This window comes from Equus quagga, chromosome 9, assembly GCF_021613505.1.
Source record: "Equus quagga isolate Etosha38 chromosome 9, UCLA_HA_Equagga_1.0, whole genome shotgun sequence".
Classification (NCBI taxonomy): domain Eukaryota; kingdom Metazoa; phylum Chordata; class Mammalia; order Perissodactyla; family Equidae; genus Equus; species Equus quagga.
The window spans coordinates 101,609,467-101,628,643 of NC_060275.1; positions in this window are offsets into that span (position 1 = coordinate 101,609,467).

The following is a 19,177-nucleotide window of genomic DNA, read 5'->3' on the forward strand; positions in this document are numbered from 1 at the left end:
TTGTCATGAAGGTGAATGTCCAGACATGAATCCTTTTGTCCTGCAGAAGCAGGTGACCATGTGGTTGGCTGTTACCTCTCATTCCTTCCATGGGAGCTACACAGAATAACTCCACCTCCTCTATTTTTCCAGAACCTGATATTGAGTGATCATTCCTAAAGGCACATTTTTAGGGTTGGGGGAAAACCCTCCAGATAATTTAACGGCCAACTAAAATGTTGCAGTAATATTTCTGAATATTTCTTCTTTCTCACTGGTCTGCTTTTTTCTGATTTACCTATTAAGAGATACTGGGGACATTTTATTCTGAAAGGGCCTCATTTATAATTAAAAAAATATAAATCCTCTTACAAAGTCTAAATTCACAGTGGTTTGTGATGAGCAGCAGCTTACATTTTGTTGTATGTTATAGACAGTAGGAATGAGTGATATTTTTAGGCATCATAGTGTTCGGTCTCCTCTGTGCATAGTGTGACTCGTATTGAACAGACCTAGAATATTATATACATTTCTTTATGATCATGGCCCCCCTTCTTGATTGTCTTTCATAATTAAACAATCAAATGATTCCTTTCGTTTACCTTTACACATTAATCTTACTTCAGTCCATAATCAAAGAAGTCTTCTATTTATCTAAATATGAGATAGTCATCAACTCATTTATCTACAGTGAATCTAAGTGAGATTCTGTGACAGAATTTCCAACTCTTTTTAACTCATCTTGAGTATTTAAATTTTGTTTCTCAACCTTAAATATATTCCTTTCCTCTCCAACCAAAATGAGGTAAATGTCAGACTTTGGATTTGATTTAAATTTACACCGAGCTCTTTCATCTCAAATGCACACATCTCATCTGTGACTGCTTATCATTGAGATGACTGAAAGCAATTGCTTTAAGTGCCTAACTCAATATATCTACAGCCCTCTGTAGAACTTCGGTGCCACGCTCAAATATATCACCATGCTCCATGCTTCTGTGATTCACTCTATGGAGAATATAAGTCTCGTAAGACGCGTACTTGGCATTTGTCTTGACTCACTGTATTAACCTAACCCCGCTGCCTTTCTCTCACAGCACTGGATGAAGAAATTACAGTCAAGTGCCAAAAATTGAAGACTTGGGAAAAGAATATTAGCTTTCCTTCCTATAACAAATACTCAATATTTTGTCTTGGGAAAAGAATAACGAAATATTGAGTATTTGTTATAGGAAGGAAAGCTAGTATGCACTTCCGAAGAAAAGACGATGCTAGAGTAGAGTTTATTCCCTGAAGCATTAAAATGTTTTCCCTTCTCCACTCAACAGCCTGTGTGTTCTTTGACCCCAGGTGACCCAATATAATTTATATATTTAATTTTTATCTATGAGAATATGACAGAAATGATAACCAAAACTGCCTTGGAGTAACAAATCAATTTCAGTGTGTGAAACGTAAATATGAATGTCAAAAATAGTTTTCACCTTAATGATATTATGGATTAATATTGTCACAGCAATTTGTCTAAGGTAACCACATCAAATTTAAACTTGTCACATTCCTCCCTATACACAGAAATTTCCACCATATAACACTTTCAGTGGTCTGTAAAATAATTATAGATTCTGACTCAAACTAGAAATAAGCAAAATAGGTTAGTTTAAGAAATTGTTTTCCTCAATAAATTCCAGTACTCTGCTATAGAAAGGTTGCCTAAGAGTCTAAAAAACTATATAAAATATTGCTGTGCTTATAGAATATCATTACCTGCTGTTTTAATAAAAATTGGATTAGCTTAATATCCACAGAAAATCAAATACTGATTAATTTCAATTTTTGGAGAGTTCTCTCATAAGTTTTATCCTTTAAAATTATTCCTATATTACTGAATCAAGTGTAAACATTTGTCACTAAATCTTCCTGTAAATCAGTTCCAAGTAAGGTGGCATTTACTGTTATGTTACATCTTGAACTCTTTCTAAGCAAGATCTATTACCAAATTGTCATTGAGCTATATCCTGGCACTGATGTCTTAGTTTATAAGCATATTTCTTACCCTCAAGTTAATGGGACTGGGGCACACTGGCAGTGGAATAAGGGGAGGCAGAGAATCCAGTGACTCTGCCCCTGTCAAAGTTCAAGAACAGTTCTGCCTTGTGCTTCTGAGAAAGGTCGAGAAACTTTTCTTTCCAAGGCAGCACCTCTTGTCTCCAGTCCTGCACCACTCCCCTCTCGAGCTCAGAAGAGGCCAATGTACAAGCCTTTAGTCCCAATTTGAGGGTCAGTGTGGAGCGGCAAGCTCCTGCCAGAGCTGGATTAGGCAGCTTCAATGCACATATGATGAACTTGCTTCTCCATTCCTTCCGGCCAAACCGTGTTTTCATGAGTAAAATGCCGACATGTTATTCTCAGGTCACTGTACTGTTAAGACTCAGGGGGCGTCTTAACGTTCAGTTAGCGTACCTGCGACAATAGCACTAAAAGAAACGGAGAATGATTTTCTTTGTTATTTTGTAAAGGTTTAGTCATTTATAAAGTATGTCATTTTTGAATGCCTTTTGCATGGAATATTCCTGGATTTGGTGTTGTAAAAATAAAAAAAATATATATTTACCCTTAAAGAAGAAAATACTATCAGCAAGAGTGAAAAATAGACACAACCATAACACAAGGGGACGTGGGTCGAATCATTAGTTATGGAAGGGGATGCAGGTAAGAGTTGGAATTGTCCTTCAGGCATTTGATGGAGGCTAGATTTTGATGAGGGATAAGATTGAGCTAGCATTCCAGAGAGAGAAAACAATAAAAGCAAATACTTGAACAGGAAAATGCTTGGCAAGTTGTAGAGTGAAAGTGCAATCTGGTTTGAATGCAGCACAGTTCACGTTAAGCTGTAATAGCTCTCAAATGTGGAAGCTCTTGAATGTCCCTCATAGGAATTAAGATGCTATCCTGAGGGCAGGAGGGAAGCCACTGAGGGAATTCTGAGCAGCATCACACCTTATGAAATAGCATTTGGGATGGACTGAAGGTAATAAGGAAGACTAGAGGAGTTAAAGAAACCGTTACAGGAGTCAGGTAAGAAAGGAAGTGTTATCTGAACAGAAAGATTGGTACAAAGTGCAGAGGAAGGGATGTTTTGAGAAGACACTGACTTCTTTAGGCTTTATTATAAAGTGAAAGAATCCACCAGAAAGATATATTGATTTTAAGTCTATATTTACATAATAATAATGCTTCAAAATTTTTAAAGCATTAATTGCTATAAGAAAAATACCCTAATCCACAATAACAGCAGGAGACATTAATTTTCATTAACTTATAGATCCAGCAGATAAACATAATTAGTAATGATATACAAGACTTGACTACACAATTAATACACTTGAACTACCTTTAAGATATACAACAGCATGTCCAACATTGACAGAATGTACATTATTTTGATGTGAAAATAAAATGTTTATCAAAATTGATCATATGATAGATGATTGTACGCTACTTTTTGAGACTCAATACATTTCAAAGATGTAAAATCACTTGGAAGATGTTCCTCGATCACTATAGATTTAATGACTACTAGATACTTTTTGTTTGAAAATGAAGTGATACAGTTCTAAGTAACTGTTGAATCAAAGAAGAAATCACAAAAGAAATTGAAAGTAACTTGAGCTGCATGATCATAAAGAAATGACATGTCAAAGCACGGGGATGCAGGTAAAGTAGTGCTTAACCAGAAGCTTACAATCATAAATGCATATATTTTAAGGAGAAAGACTAAAAATCAGTTATCTAACATTCTTTCTCATAAATAGTAGAAAAAGAAATCTAACTCAGAGACGGTAGAAAGAAATAAGGATAGATAAAAATATCAAATAAAAAGAGAAAAATAAAATTATTTAAAAAGATAAAAAAAAGATAAATCTTAAATACTGCTGGAGGCAGTATCTACTCAAGCTGAACCTATCAATTTAGCATTTCTAATTCTACATTTAAACTTCCCAAATGGATATGTTCAACAAAAGACGAACCTAAATGTTCATAAGAAGCTTTTCTTAATGGCTGTGAACTGGAAATTAACAAATGTCCATCTACTGTAGAATGGATAAATAAATTACAGTATTTATAAATAATAATATAATATAATAATATAAATAAATATAGAATATATATTTATATAATTGGATACTCTTCAGAAATGCAAATTAATAATATATAACTATACACAACTTGGATGAATCTCACAGATAGAGTGTAGAGCAAAAAACCCAGCACAGAGGCACGCATCATGGAATTATTTCATTTATCTGAAGTTGAAAGCCATGCAAAGCCAAACAATATTGCTTAAGGCAGAATAGCAATAAACCTTGTTGGGCTAGGAAGTGACCGTGATGAGGAAGTAAGGATGCCATCCCAGAGAGACTGGTAATGTTGTTTTATGTCTAAGTGCTGGTTACAGCAGCAAGTTCCCTTTGTGAATCCTGAAAAATGATGATGTGCTTTTTTCTGAAGACATTTTATAATTTAATAAATTTATCAAAAAAATAAAGCAGTCACAACTAGTGTGTATAATTAAAAAAAAACACATTTGTATATGTACTCCACTATGGATCATATGATAGCACTCATATTCAATCGAAACCCATAATATTACAGTTTCTAAATATGCCTGTTTCATCTTTTTGAATTTGGAGATGTCACTTCCAGAATAAAAGCACAGTATTTAAGAGTGACATAATATGAAGATCCTTGCACGGTTTCATGTGTAGATTACAGTTCTTTATCAGATAAGTGTTAACAAAGACTCTTTCATGCAAAGAACCCAAGGGTGATAGGCAATTTGATTTAGATAAAACATTGAGCAAAAAAAAGAGAAAAGACTAACACTTTAAAAATAGTTTATTTCAAAGAGGCAACAGTTTTATTTTTGGAGTCTTTATCTCATAGCGCTGATCTGGACACATACCCTCAAATAAGGTTTTACTAAATAATTTTTCTAGCATTGCTAAATTTAACGTGCTAAAAATTAATTGAGTAAAGTATTTATTTGAGCGTATGTGCTCATATCATCACTGTGAGATGAGTAAAAACTCTAAAAATGAAAATAGTGTCTCTTTACAACAAGAGAGACCAACCGGCCACCTGCTGGCAAGTTGAGTACCTTCAGTTCCTGCTGACAAGCCATAGGTTTGTCTTTATAGGGGTAAGTTTGGATATCCTGCCTGCAGAGCCTGAGAGATAGCATCTGACCTGGGAGACCACTTGATGGCAAAGGAGTAATGGAAATTGCCTCCACTGGTCAATATATATACAGAACTGTCTCAAAGAAGCTTGCATCATAGAGCACAAGAGAAGCATTCTAAAGGCATAGCTGAAACTCCATACTATGAAAAGATGTGCTGCCATCCTTTAAGATGTAGTGAACTCATTAAATTAGAGACCTTAATGTGCTACTGTGCCATCCATAGGAAGAATGAGTGGAAACAAAGAGTAGAAACAGGAGTGATTCCATTTAACACAACTCTAAATACCTTGCTGGGGTATTTTGTGCTCACTGTACCCGAAATTGTCTTCTCCACAAAGTTGGAGACCCTGGTCCCCAAAGAGGGCATAATAGTAGCAGAGGACGTGGCAAGGGTCCCATTAGACTATAAACAATGGCTGCTGCCAGTGTACTTTGGATTCCTTGTGTCCAGGGACCAGCAGGTGAAAATAGGAGTCACTGTCCTGGAGGGGTGACTAACCTTGATCAGCAGAGAAGGTGTGGCTGCATTTATACAATGAGAGCATGAAGCAATACGTGCAGAACCCAGATGATCCACTTGGTGCCTCCTGGTACCTCTTTGCCCCGTTGTAAGGTGAATGGGCATGTGCAGCAACTCTGACCTGAGAAGGGTATAATTGCTAAGGGGTCAGGCTCCTCAGGAGTGAAATCTTGGGTTATACCACTAGGTTAAGCCATCAAGACCAGAGGAGGTGATAGCTCAGATGAGGGAGGATTTGAATGAAGACTGGAGGAAGTTAAGGATGAGTACCAGTTACAATCTTGAGGGCAACCGCAGGAAGTTCCTCCTACTCTTCTAAATTTCCCCTCCAGAAGAAAAGCCCATAGGAACCACAAAGGAGCTTCTCCCTGAACTTATATGGATATAGAGAAGTAAGCAGTATGGACAATGGAGGCCATAAAAATGCACTGCTCATCTCTCATGCCATGGGATCCTCAATGACTGCTGATCCTGTGTCCACAACTATATTTGGGCCATGGCCACACTTCTTGTAGTCTGCCATGACCGAGGAAGGCAAGGGTACTAAGGTCAACCCATTACAAAGAGAACAGGACACCTCTTAGGGGCAAAATTGGCAAGGGATCATAGTCCATCTGCCAATTGGTCTTTGACAATTGGGCTTACCCAAAAGAAAAGTAAACTTTCTTCTTTCTTAATCACAAGAGGTAGTTTTACAGCGTGGGTCAAGTGCCCGTGGAAGTTAGGCTCCTATCCTCCCTCAGAGACAGAGATAGGGGCACTACCCTCCTTCGAGATGATATTTCAAAGGGATGGCTCCCAGGTCCTTGAGAAAAACAGTCTTGGGTTGTAAAACTGACAAGAGACTATTACAACATTCACATCTCAAAGGAGCAGAGAAAGAAATTATAATGACATTTTTTAAAGTGAAGGATCTCAGAAAATGGAGGGGATAGGCCTCTGTTTAGGCTTTGGATTCTGTAAGGGTCAGGGCGGGAGGGAGGTTTGGAACCTAGAGGCAGGAAGTAACCTGTCTAGAGTTTAGCCCAGCTGAGGGGAATGTCCAGGCCATCTTGGTCACCTCTCAGGACTCTTCTCCCCTTCTCTTGCTCCTCTGACCCCCACAAACAAATTTCTTTCATGTACATCTGTCCTTGGAGTCTTCTCAGTGGACACAAACTAACCAACACAATATTACATGCATCTAATTCATGAAATAGACTATGTTGCTCACAAAATAATGTCTACCATGCAGTATGTGGGAGTATCAGAGAGCTTGTTGGCCCATAAATGCCTTGTTGGAATAAAAACTTGCTCAAGACTGACACAGTTACTGTTCCAAGGAATGAGTTTGGTGAACACAAGGTACCAGATTTCAGTTCCCCACTGGTCCCCTTATTCTGGAGCCCTTGGTTAGAATAAAAGTCATCAGTTTTGGTTATTATTATTATCTCTGTTGCCACTGTTCCACGCTACGATCTTATCTTGCCAATTGCAGTGGTCTTCTTGTCTTCCCACTTCATGCTTCTTATGCTCTGAATGGAAACACACGCACGTGCACACACACACACTGCACACAAACACACACACACGGACTCAAGCATCCTCTTTTAAGAGAGTCATAGTATGTATTCCCTTAAAGTTTCTGTAGGATTTAAACAAAGGTGATTCTAAAGATAAATACTGTATTTACCATGAAAAGCAGATTTACACAAAACTGGATATATACTTTATTGATTATGCATTGCCATGTGAGTAATATAGGCATGAAAAATTATAACTTCTCTCAATATTTATATCATTTTGCAGGTTTTATTTTTAGGAACTTCATTTATCCCACTGATGTTAATGATGACTTATAGTAACTGCCAAAACCGTTAGTCAATCATTGGTATGCTTTCAATTATTTGAATATATTGGGCATGAATAATTAATTTTTCAGTTCTCATTTTAATATTTTTCATTATTCATCCTGCAGAAGTTTCCCACCCCCATCTGCGACACACACACACACACGTGCACACACACACGCAGGAGCAGTGCCATTTCTATCATACTTTCTTTTCCTTCTCACTGTATTATGTAGTGTTAGGGAAATTTGAGAGGAACTCATTTAATTGGGGCCTATAATATGCCAGTAACTGAGCTAGGGATCTCACATATGTCATCTCATTTAATCCTTCTAACACACTGTGCGATTGGCGTTATACCATTCATATTGGTAAAGAGATTAAAAGCTCAATCTGAGAAGAAAAAAACTCACTCGGGTTCTCAATTAGAAAACTGTAGAGCCAGGAATTAAATTCAGGTATGTCTGACTCCACAGGCTGTGCCTTTCCACTCTATGAATATCTCCTTTTCCATTATACTATTAAAGTCATCAACCAATGAGTGCATATGAACTTAGCAGTAAATATTACAGTGGCATGTTTATATATTTTATTAGCATTAAAATAAGCTAATGGTTATTGCTATATTACTGAGATATATGTTGCATAGGCTTACTGGTTATTGCAATATTAATAAGATAGGAAAGAGAACTTTTGTAGTGGTGGTTGCCGTTTTAAGAAGATGTATGAAGAAGTTTATAGGCTACAAAAAAAACAAATATGCTGAAGGAAAACACTGTCATAATGCATGTTCTAAGACTAGCCCTGCCTGAATGGTTATGGATTACAAAAGTAATTGCACTGGAAAGTTTTAATGTCTGTTAAATGTACAGTTAAGAAGATATAGAGAAGATAGACTTAAATGGTCTCCCTGTCTGCAGGCTTTCTCCGCTTCAGGCCATCTCCTAGAATCCTCTTCTTCCTAAAATGTAGCCTTGATTGTACTAAGTCAGTTTTCCAAGTTCCATTACTTCTATTTCCTTCAGCACTGACAGGAGAATAAACACCATTTCTGTAACTTACATAACAAGCCATTCATGACTTGACTCACATTGAAATTTCTCCTTTCCAGTCCTACATTGTTGCCTTTTTTGAATGAATTTGACTTACTCCCTGGCATAAACCCTAGTTACATACTATGTCTTCTTCTAAATTACCAATGTCTGCTGACACATTAAAAATCCCTTCTATCTTCTTTTAACCTGTTCAAATTATACAACTTGCTGACACCCTGTTCCTAGCTTATCTCACCCATAAGCTTATGTTAGAAACATTTCTAAGTAAGTGGGATTTTTTTCAGCACGCATTTTAATTGTATATTTCTCAGATGTAGGAATACAAATGATTTTCCTATAATAAATATATAATGAAACTCTTTGGTTATATTTTATGGTTTGTGGATTGATTCCAGTGTGCTGATAATATAGTCAGTGAAAAAGTCAGCTTTGGTTATTTCTTTCTAATTCTTAGGTGTATCTTTAGCGTATCTGTGTGTATGTGTAGGAGGGCTTGTAAGGAGCTGCTGGCCCAGGTGCTGGTCCAGGAGTATCTGACTGCACTGTTAGGACCTTCAGCACGGTAGTGAGCAGAGGTGATGAGAGAGGGCACCTGAACAGAGTTCCTGATTATTCCAAAAGGGAAAAGCTTACAAATGTTCACCACTAACTGTGTCTGCTGCAAGGTTTGGTAGACTCTATTAAGCTAATGAATTTCCCTTCTGTTCCTAGTTAATAAGATATTTTAATTTAAATCATGGTTTGAATATTTTTAATGCCTTCTCTACATATTTTGAGATGATCATGTTATTTTTTTGAGGGATCTGTTAATATGGTAATTTGCATTGCTAGCATATTTAGTGTTAGGTTGTTCTTGCATTTCTGAAGATAGATGCAATAAGATCATGTGTGTTTGCTAACTATTGCTAACCTACTTAAGACTTTTGTATCAAAATTCATAAATGAGATTATGTCATTATTTTTCTTTCCCGTTCCAGTTCTAGTCTGGTTTATTGATAGCATGATGATGCTCTTGAGGCCTAGCAAGGATTGTTAAGGTAATTAAACAAGGAGGCCATGAGACTGAGTTATCTCTAATGCCCTGGTTGCCTACACAAGCAAACCAGAACCTAAACCAGAGTTAATGCCCTCAAATCTGAAAGAACAAAACTTAAGAACAATTAATCACAGACAGCCAACTTGACTTTCTCAAACAAGGCAATTGCTTAAGCAATAGCCAATCAAATTCCTTTGTTTTGCTTCTGTGTTTTCTCTACAAAAGCCTTTACCCCAGCTTCTGTCAAACGCACTAACCAGTTTTGGCTTCCCTCTGCTTGATTGGAATTGATGTTTGCTTAAATAAATTCTTATAAATTTTAATGTGCTTCAGTTTATCTTTTAAGAGATTTTTGCTTTAAAGTCATGTTTTCTAATGATATTATGACAGTGACAATTTTCCTTTACTTAGAATTTTCCTTGTACAATAATATTTTTAAAATATCTCTACCTTATGTGTGGCAATTTAGACATTTTGCTGATTGTAATTTTCAATATATTAGGAATAATTTCTACCATTATAATCTGTGTTCCTTTACTCAGTATTTTTATACTTTTTTTTTCTGATATCTTGGACTTCGTATGTTTATTTTCCCACCCATCTACACTCTGGTTTAAAATTTATACATTCTTATTCTTTTCTTTAAAAAATTACTTCTGAAATTTTATCGTTTATCCCCGACTTAACTAATTTTAAAAATAATATGTAAAATCCTAAAATAGTCTGCTCCAGGGCAGCACAAATTTGGGTATAATACAATTGGTAATGAGTTTCTTTCCTCAGCTATTCCTAAGATATTCTATTAATGTTTCAATAACTTACTCTACATATTGACATGCTGGGATGTAACTGCTTTTAAAAATTTCTCAATGTGTTTAGTTATCTGTGGTTTCACTAAAATATGCCTACGTGCAGATTTACCCTACTTAAAACTTGTGCTTTTTGAATCTTAGAAGTCATTTCTTTTTATTTCCTAATTTTTTTTTAAAGTATGCTTTTGGGTGAGGAAGATTGGCCCCGAGCTAACATCTGTTGCTAATTTTCTTCTTTTTTTTTTTTCTCTCCATATATCTTAGTTGTAGGTCATTCTAGTTTTTCCTATGTGGGATGCCACCACAGCATGGCTTGACGAGCAGTGCATAGGTCCATGCCCAAGATCTGAACTGGCAAAGTCTGGGCCACCAAAGCAGATTGTGCAAACTTAACCACTTGACCACGGGGCTGGCCCCCCTCAAAAGTCATTTCCATACCAAATTATTCCTTTGCCTTCTCCTGATTCTTTGTATTTCCTTTTGAAGTAATTCCAATTCGACATGCTATACTGTATTCTGGTTCATTACACTGCCTTTTATGTTTTTCCTTCTATTGGCCTGTACTGTAACATACATCAAAAATTCAGGTCTTTCTACTTTTTCAGCTGAGTTGAATTTGCTGATTAAAATCCAATGTTTCTAAGTTCAAACTCAATAACACTCTTAGAGATCCCATTTAAATAATTTTAAAATGATCTTCTCTTTTGGATTCTTATATGTTTGAATTTCTTAGATATTTCATTTATTTCTCTAATTTAAATCAATTAAACATCCTTACTAAAGAGCTTATCAAATGTTTCTATAATCTGTAGTTCTTGGGAGTTTAATTCTGTTATTTATTATACTTATTGATATATCACTCATATTATATTTTACCTTTTTTCCCTTTGGCCTAGATATTAATCCTTTGTCAATATTATATATGTTGCAGATTATTTCTTCCAAAATGAATTTTTTAATTATTGTATATGTAAGTCTTAAGTTCCATATTGTTATTTTTTAATATTGATATAGTTAATTGTTAGATGTTATTCATAAAAGCTCTTTCTTGGTTATAAAATCTTTTTTCCAATATTTTTTCAGTTTTACTATTTATAATTAGCTCTTTAATTTCTATTAATTTTTGTGTATGCAAAATCTAAATCTAAATTTAATTTCCCATATGCAGAAACTATTACCTGACATCAATTTTTGAAGAGCTAATATTTATCCCACAGATTTGAAATATCAGATTTATGATATAATAAATTTCCATGTGAGGAAAAAAAGATAACCAGCATGAGTTCTAGCTACCTCCCCCAAATGGAGATGCTTCAGAAGTGAGAGAAAAAAGGAGTATGTGGATGTGGAAAACTGGCATAAAAATGTGCGTGAAAATCCTTTAGAAGTAGAAGACATTTAAGAAAAAACGTTACCCAAGAATACAGTGTGTGTTTGGGGGGGGATTATCAGAGGAAGGTAATAAGTAATGGAAAATCCTTCTATGCACTGCTTTGTTTAAATCTTGGACTACTCCACTGCCCCATCACAGTTTATAATCTATTGTGTATTTTGTTACATTAATGAGATGTTGAGGTGAAAATAATCTCAATAGAGTCACAAAAATATTTTGACAAAATTTTATTTTATATCTGTGACTTTAAAAGATATATTCTGTAATAAGGAACAGAAGGGAACATTCTAAACTTCTGATGCCTACATTACACACACTTAACACGATCATTGAAATTTGTGGAGTAACTAAAATGCATTTCTTGTAAACTTGGAAAAAAAATTTACAAAAGCATGTCTGCCTTTACTGCTATTGTTCAAGTTGAACCCTGAAAATGTTTTAAAACAAGAAAAAATGGTGTAAGAATATACTGTGATGCCTGTTAGGGTGAGAAGATAATTAAATTTTTATTATTTGCAGATTTTATCCGCCACATTAAAAAATCCATGAGTCCCAGCAAGTTATTTTATAGATATTGACAAACTGATTCTAAAATATAGAGAGAGAAGCAAAAGACCCAAAATAGCCAATATAATATTGAAAGAGAAAAACAAAGTTGAAGGACAGACTCTACCTAACTTCAACACTTACTATAAAGCTATAGTAATCAAGACGGTGTGATATTGGTGAAAGAATAGACTAAGAGATTAATATAACAGAATAGAAAGCCCAGAAATAGACCCCCATGAATATAGTCAACTGATTTTTGACAAAATAGCAAAAGCAATACACTGGAGCAAAGATAGTCTGTTCAACAAATGGTGCTGGAATAACTGGACATCCACATGCCAAAAAAAAAAATGAATCTAGACACAGACCTTACATCCTGCACAAATTAACTCTTAGTGGATCAAAACCCAGATATAAAACACAAACTAAACTATAAAACTCCTAGAAGATAATAACATAGGAGAAAACCTAGATGACCTTGGGTGTGGTGATACCTTTTTAGATACAATACCAAAGGCACCATCTATGAAAGAAATAATTGATAAGCTGGACTTCCTAAAAATTGAAAATGTATGCTCTGTGACAGACAATATCAAGAGAATGAGAAGACAAGCCACAGACTGGGAAAACGTAGTTGCAGAAGGCACATCTGATAAAGGACTGTTATCCAAAATCTACAAAGAACTCTGGAAAATCAACAAGAAGAAAACAAACTGATTAAAAAATAGGCTAAAGATGCCAACAGACAGCTCACCAAAGAAGATGTACAGGTGACAAATTAGCACAGGAAAAGATGCTCCTCATCATTTGTCATTAGAGAAATGCAAATTAAAACAACAATGAGACAACACTATACACGTATTAGAACAGTCTAAACTCAGAACACTGACAATTCCAAATGCTGGTGAGGATGGAGAGCAACGGGAATGCTCATACCTTGCTGGTGGGAATGCAAAATGGCTCAGACACCTTGGAAAGCAGTTGGGCAGTTTCCTACACAACTAAACATACTCTTGTCATACGGTTGAGTAATCATGCTCCTTGATATGTACTCAAGGAAGTTAAAAACTTATGTCCATACAAAAACCTACACATGGATGTTTATAGCAGCTTTATTCATAGTCGCCAAAACTTAGAAGCAACCAAGATGTCCTTCAGTAGGTAACTGGATAAATAAACTGTGGTACATCCAGACAATGGAATAGTATTCAGCTCTAAAAAGAACTGAGCTATCAAGTCATGAAAAGGCATGGAGGAACCTTAAATGTATATGACTAAGTGAAAGAAGCCAATCTGAAAAGACTACATATTGTGTGATTCCAGCTATATAACATTCTGAAAAAGGCAAAACTGGGGAGGTAATAAAACAATCAGTGGTTGCCAGAGGTAGAAGGGGGAAGAAATAAATAGGCAGAGCATAGAGGATATTTATGGCAGTGAAAATACTCTGTATGATATTGCAATGATGGATATAGGTCCTTATACATTTATTCAAACCCGTAGAATGTACAACACTGAGAGTGAACCCTAATGTTCTTTTGATGATTCTGATGTGTCACTGTAAGTTCATTCTTGGTAAAAAAATTTAACATTCTGGTGAGTGATGTTGATCATGGGAAAGGCTATGCCTATGAGGGGGTAGGGGGTATGGGAAACCTCTGTACCTTCCTCCTAATTTTGTTGTAAACTTAAAACTTCTCCAAGAAAATAAAGTCTTAAAAAAATGCACCAGAATCTGAAACTAAGAATTGATGAGAGTTCATCATAATTGCTAAATATAACATCAACTTATAAAATTTAATAATTTTTATGTAAAATGGCACTTACTATTAAATTAAAAACAAGAGTATTATTAGAAACCAAACAAAGTACAAGATCTATGGATTAATACATAATTAAGGCACAGGACAATAAGAAATATTATGTCAATGAACAATATAAAAATGATGAGAATAAGAACAGACAGATAAACCAGCACGTGGATCACAAATCTTAGTAAAGGAAAGTTTCAAGTTGCCCCTCCTCCCAATAACGGCTAAGTATGTTTAAATTCAAGGAAAAAAATTCAGCTATCTATTTTTAGCAACTCTGCACATTTACAATTTTAAAAAAGTCCATCACCAATTAATTTCTTTAGAGAAAAGAAGTAGAAGTCAATTTAGCTGGTATAAAAATATACTACAAAGCCATATATTAAATAAGTTTGTTCTGCCAAAATGTCAAGAAAAAAAGAGACTAATGGAACACACTAGAAAGCTCAGAAACAGATGTACATTGGTAGATATGACAATGATGTTACCTCAAATAAATGAGAAGGGATGAAATATTTAGTAATTGGTTTAGAACAATCTGGCACACCACAAGAAAGAAAAAATTAGCCCATATTTTGTTGTAAAAATATGCAAAATGAATTAAGATTGTGAAGCTAATTACAGAAAATGCCAGAAGATCAATTGATAAATAACATGTAATCTTGTGTCAGGTAAATAGCTTTTTGGAAAGAGAAAAAGTATAATTCATAAACAGGAAAACATATTGATTTTAGTGTATAAAAACCAATGATTTTATTCAGTGTATAATTCTATAGGATAAGTTATTAAAGCCACATATTTGCACAATTTATATAATAGACTCTGTATGATGCTTAAGAATAACTGGAATGCACTGCATAAGGGTACCGACTATGGAGTCAGATTACCTGTTTTCAAAAGGTTGTTATTTTTTTTGTCATTGGCATTTTTCTTTGTGAATCAGCTTTTTTGTTCCAGTGTTATTTTGGTTATCGTATTTTTATGAAGATTAATCAAGATAGTACATGGAAAGTGATTAGAACAGCGCATGGAATATAAAACCTCTTAATAAATTTAAGCTCTTATTTTGTTTTATTATTCGAATTATCATCTTTTACCAACAAAAGCGTACAATTTAGATCATCAAAGGCAAACTTAAAATTCAAAAGGTAAATACAGGAGAACAAATAGAAAAATGGTCACAAATATAATTAAGCAATTCATTGATGGGGAAAACAGATGATTAATAAGTACAATATATCAATTCTTAAAAGATAAAAAATCACTATTTTTCACATTTTAACATGCCTGGAATTGGCATGCCACTTACATTTATTGTTTCATATGGTTTAATTAACAGACTTTTTAAGCTGTACATCAGTAATGGAGAGTGCATTTAAATTGGATGGGATCTTGTCACTTATAAATAAATGAAGAAGATGAAAACTCCTTAAATTCACAATCAAAGAAATCCAAATTTAAGAAAAGAGAAAACTTTATATTCATGATATTGGCCAAATACTAAAAAGTTAAACACCACCAAATTTTGATGAGGATTTTGGAAAGCAGAAAGCATCCTGCATCTCTGATGGAAGTGTAAATTTGTCTACAAAACTGGAAAGCCATTTGGCAGTACATAATAAAAGTAGTTACATGTATACAACAAGACTCATCTATCTACCTAATCTCCAAAGTATACATCGAAGAGAAGTTATTACAAAGGTACAAAAGAACACTTGGACATTGATAACTGCAGTGTATTCTTGGATATGAAAGAGAATTTGGAAACAAGTTTTCATTATGGGGGAATATCAGACACACACTATGGAATACAGTGGACAGCAAACTAGATGTATACACAGTAACATAGATTGAACTAATACATGTAATGATGAGTGAGAAAAATCAAGAAGTGAAAAATGCATATGGCAAAATATTCGTGTAAATTAAAAATTACATACAATATCTAAAAAACACAACTAAAGATATACGTCCAAAGGCATGTACTCAACGGCACATAACATTTTTTGAGTAGTACGTGTACTGGAGTGAGGAGAACAACAATGGAGATTAAGGATAAAGCGGAAAAAATGAAATAAAGCAATTGTTCATTCTTGGCTCACAAATGATAATGTGGTATGAACAAAGATACAGCTGTGGCATTTTAAGTTAGAATATAAATTAATGAATGAAATAAAGAATATTTTTCTGGTTTTGGGCTATGGATTCTGTTTCATTTATGTTTGGTTCATTTCTGCATCATTAGCACATATTTAACTACTTTTAGTCATTTTAAATAGTGTCCTAAAGGTCTTATTCCCTCAGTTTATTCACCATTTTCAAATCTGGTTGGAGGACGTCATTGAGAGTGCTTGACCACCTGTTGCGGGACTGGGGCGATCAGAGGCTCCTCACACCCTTCCCTGTCCTTGGAATGTATGTTCCACCCACCATCCCAAGCTCTAGGAGCTGTTTCAAGGACACAGCCTTAAGAGAGCAAGGTGTTGTTGAGACCATCTGGACGGTATATGTGACTGAACCCAGGTAAGGCCTCTATATAAACTTGTAAGATTCTGGCAGACGGATGTGGAGATCTGCTCATCTTGCAGCTACCCAAGCAAGCCTCCTGTGTAAGTTCTTTTGCTTCTTAAACTTGCCACCTACCAATCTGGAGTGGGGCCTGTCTTTTTCTTCAGTCTTTCCTTTCCCTCTGCGTACAGGGACTAGTTTTAAATTTCACCCCAGTTTCCAACCAAACTTTCAAGGTTTCAAGCCAACAACTGTAAGCCAGCCAGGAGACCAAAGAAATGGATCTTGGGAAAGAAGCATCATTGGGGAAAATCCTGAGTTGGCCATTGACCTCTACATGGGGAGGGGTGGCCCATACATTAGATGCTTGTGGACAGCCACATGCCAGCTGGTCTGTCTGAGGAAGCGCATAGAGCACTGTGGCAAAGAAGGGAAACAAATGGCTACCCCAGCGGGCTGCCTTTACTGAGGGCAATTTGGCTGGCTATGGATCTATTGGGGCATATCAGGTTCTGTCCCCTTCCAGAACTGGGACCAAAATCCTAGGTGTACTCTCTCCTTTTGTTGTCTCTGCCACAGTGCCCAACCCATGCCTTCTGAAGTCACAAATACATTTAACTCAAATGGTAGCCCTGCTTGGGAGATGCCCAGAGGTTTATTCTGCATCATTAGCATTTTTGCCTTCTCAAAGGTGGCTTATTGCTCTGATCTCCAGTCCCACATGTGCCCTTTCTTTACCAGGTGGTATAAGGGTTGGAGGCACTGTGCCAGGTGGGAAATAAAAGTCCTCCAAATGCCTAAAGTCCCTACAAAGGCTCTTTCATGTTCTTAGGGGTTCGTTAGGCTTGCATCTTATCAATCACAGCTCCGAGGACAAGACGTGTCTATCTGAACAAACGACTCTTGAAAACTTTATGGACGTCCCTCTGCCTTCACTTTTCTGTGGGTTCACCATCCATCCTCTCTTTTGCAGATGTTCTGTCAAAGTCTGCAGGATGTCCCTCAGCAGAGGCAAGTTATCACGTGTTAACATTGGATCATCAGTGTAATGGGCTCATTTTGCTGATGTGGGGAAGGAGAACAGGGCCGGATCTCAGGCTACCATCCCATGACATATAGCACTTAAAAGGTCCATTTCTGTCCCTGCCATGTGAAGGCAAATTGATCTTGTAACTCAGCATGAAACAAATCATCATCATCATCGTCATCACTATCAGGATTACATTCTTGTTGTACTTACAAAAATACTTCTACTATAAATTCTCATGAGGCTTGAGTATTCCAATCCCATTGCACATGTTTTTTATTATTTTTAGGAAGGAAAAAATTTATACATTTATTTTTTATTTTTTGAGGAAGATTAGCCCTGAGCTAACTACTGCCAGTCCTCCTCTTTTTGCTGAGGAAGCCTGGCCCTGAGCTAACATCCGTGCCCATCTTCCTCTCCTTTCTATGTGGGACACGTACCATAGCATGGCGTGCCAAGCAGTGCCATGTCCGCACCCAGGATCCGAACCAGTGAACCCCAGGCTGTGGAAGCAGAACGTGCGAACTTAACTGCTGCACCACTGGGCCAGCCCCTATACACTTATTTATACAGATTTATTTCATAATGTGTTATTGTGTCTGGAAATGAATTTTCAGTAAAGATTTATAATGGGATAGATTGAGGACTTAATTTAAAGAATGAGAGTATTTTTTACATATGCTCACTATATAAAATTATACATGTATTTTATATATATATATATACACATTGTGTGTGTGACCTATGCATTATGTCCTCATCCACCCCAATGTTGTCAATTCTTTTTATATGTGGAGCAATTACATATATAGAAACACTTAAGTGGACATAAATATGCATTTGCATGCATATATGTAATATGTACATATATATGTCATACACATGTTTAATAGAAAACCTGCATTTCTTAATCAGTTTTGTCAACTATCAATCCTCAAGGGAAGTGAAATGGCAGGTCTACAGTGAAACAGTTAACATAATAACATAATTCACCAAATTGATTGCTGGTAGATTAAAAAAGCCATCACTTTGAGCAGTTTATTTCACTAAATTGTCCAATTTGTTTATTTCAAAGTGTTCACTTGAACACTGTTAGATGGATGTTTTCTAAAATTCAGGAAAATTGGAAAACAAGGTATAATTATCATTATGACAAGATAAAAGACACTATTTTTGTAACTGGCAAAATATCTTTTGCACTATCATGAAATAAATATCCATGTTACAGATTGTGAACTATACCATTTGGAAATTATTGACAAATAACACAAACATCAATAAGCAAAATGCAAGAATACAAATCATATTAACAAACAAATGTTATATACATATAAGTACAATGTTTTAGTGATATTATTATATTTAATTTCAGATATTTCTGGTTCATGTACAAAATAACAAAAGTAAAAATAT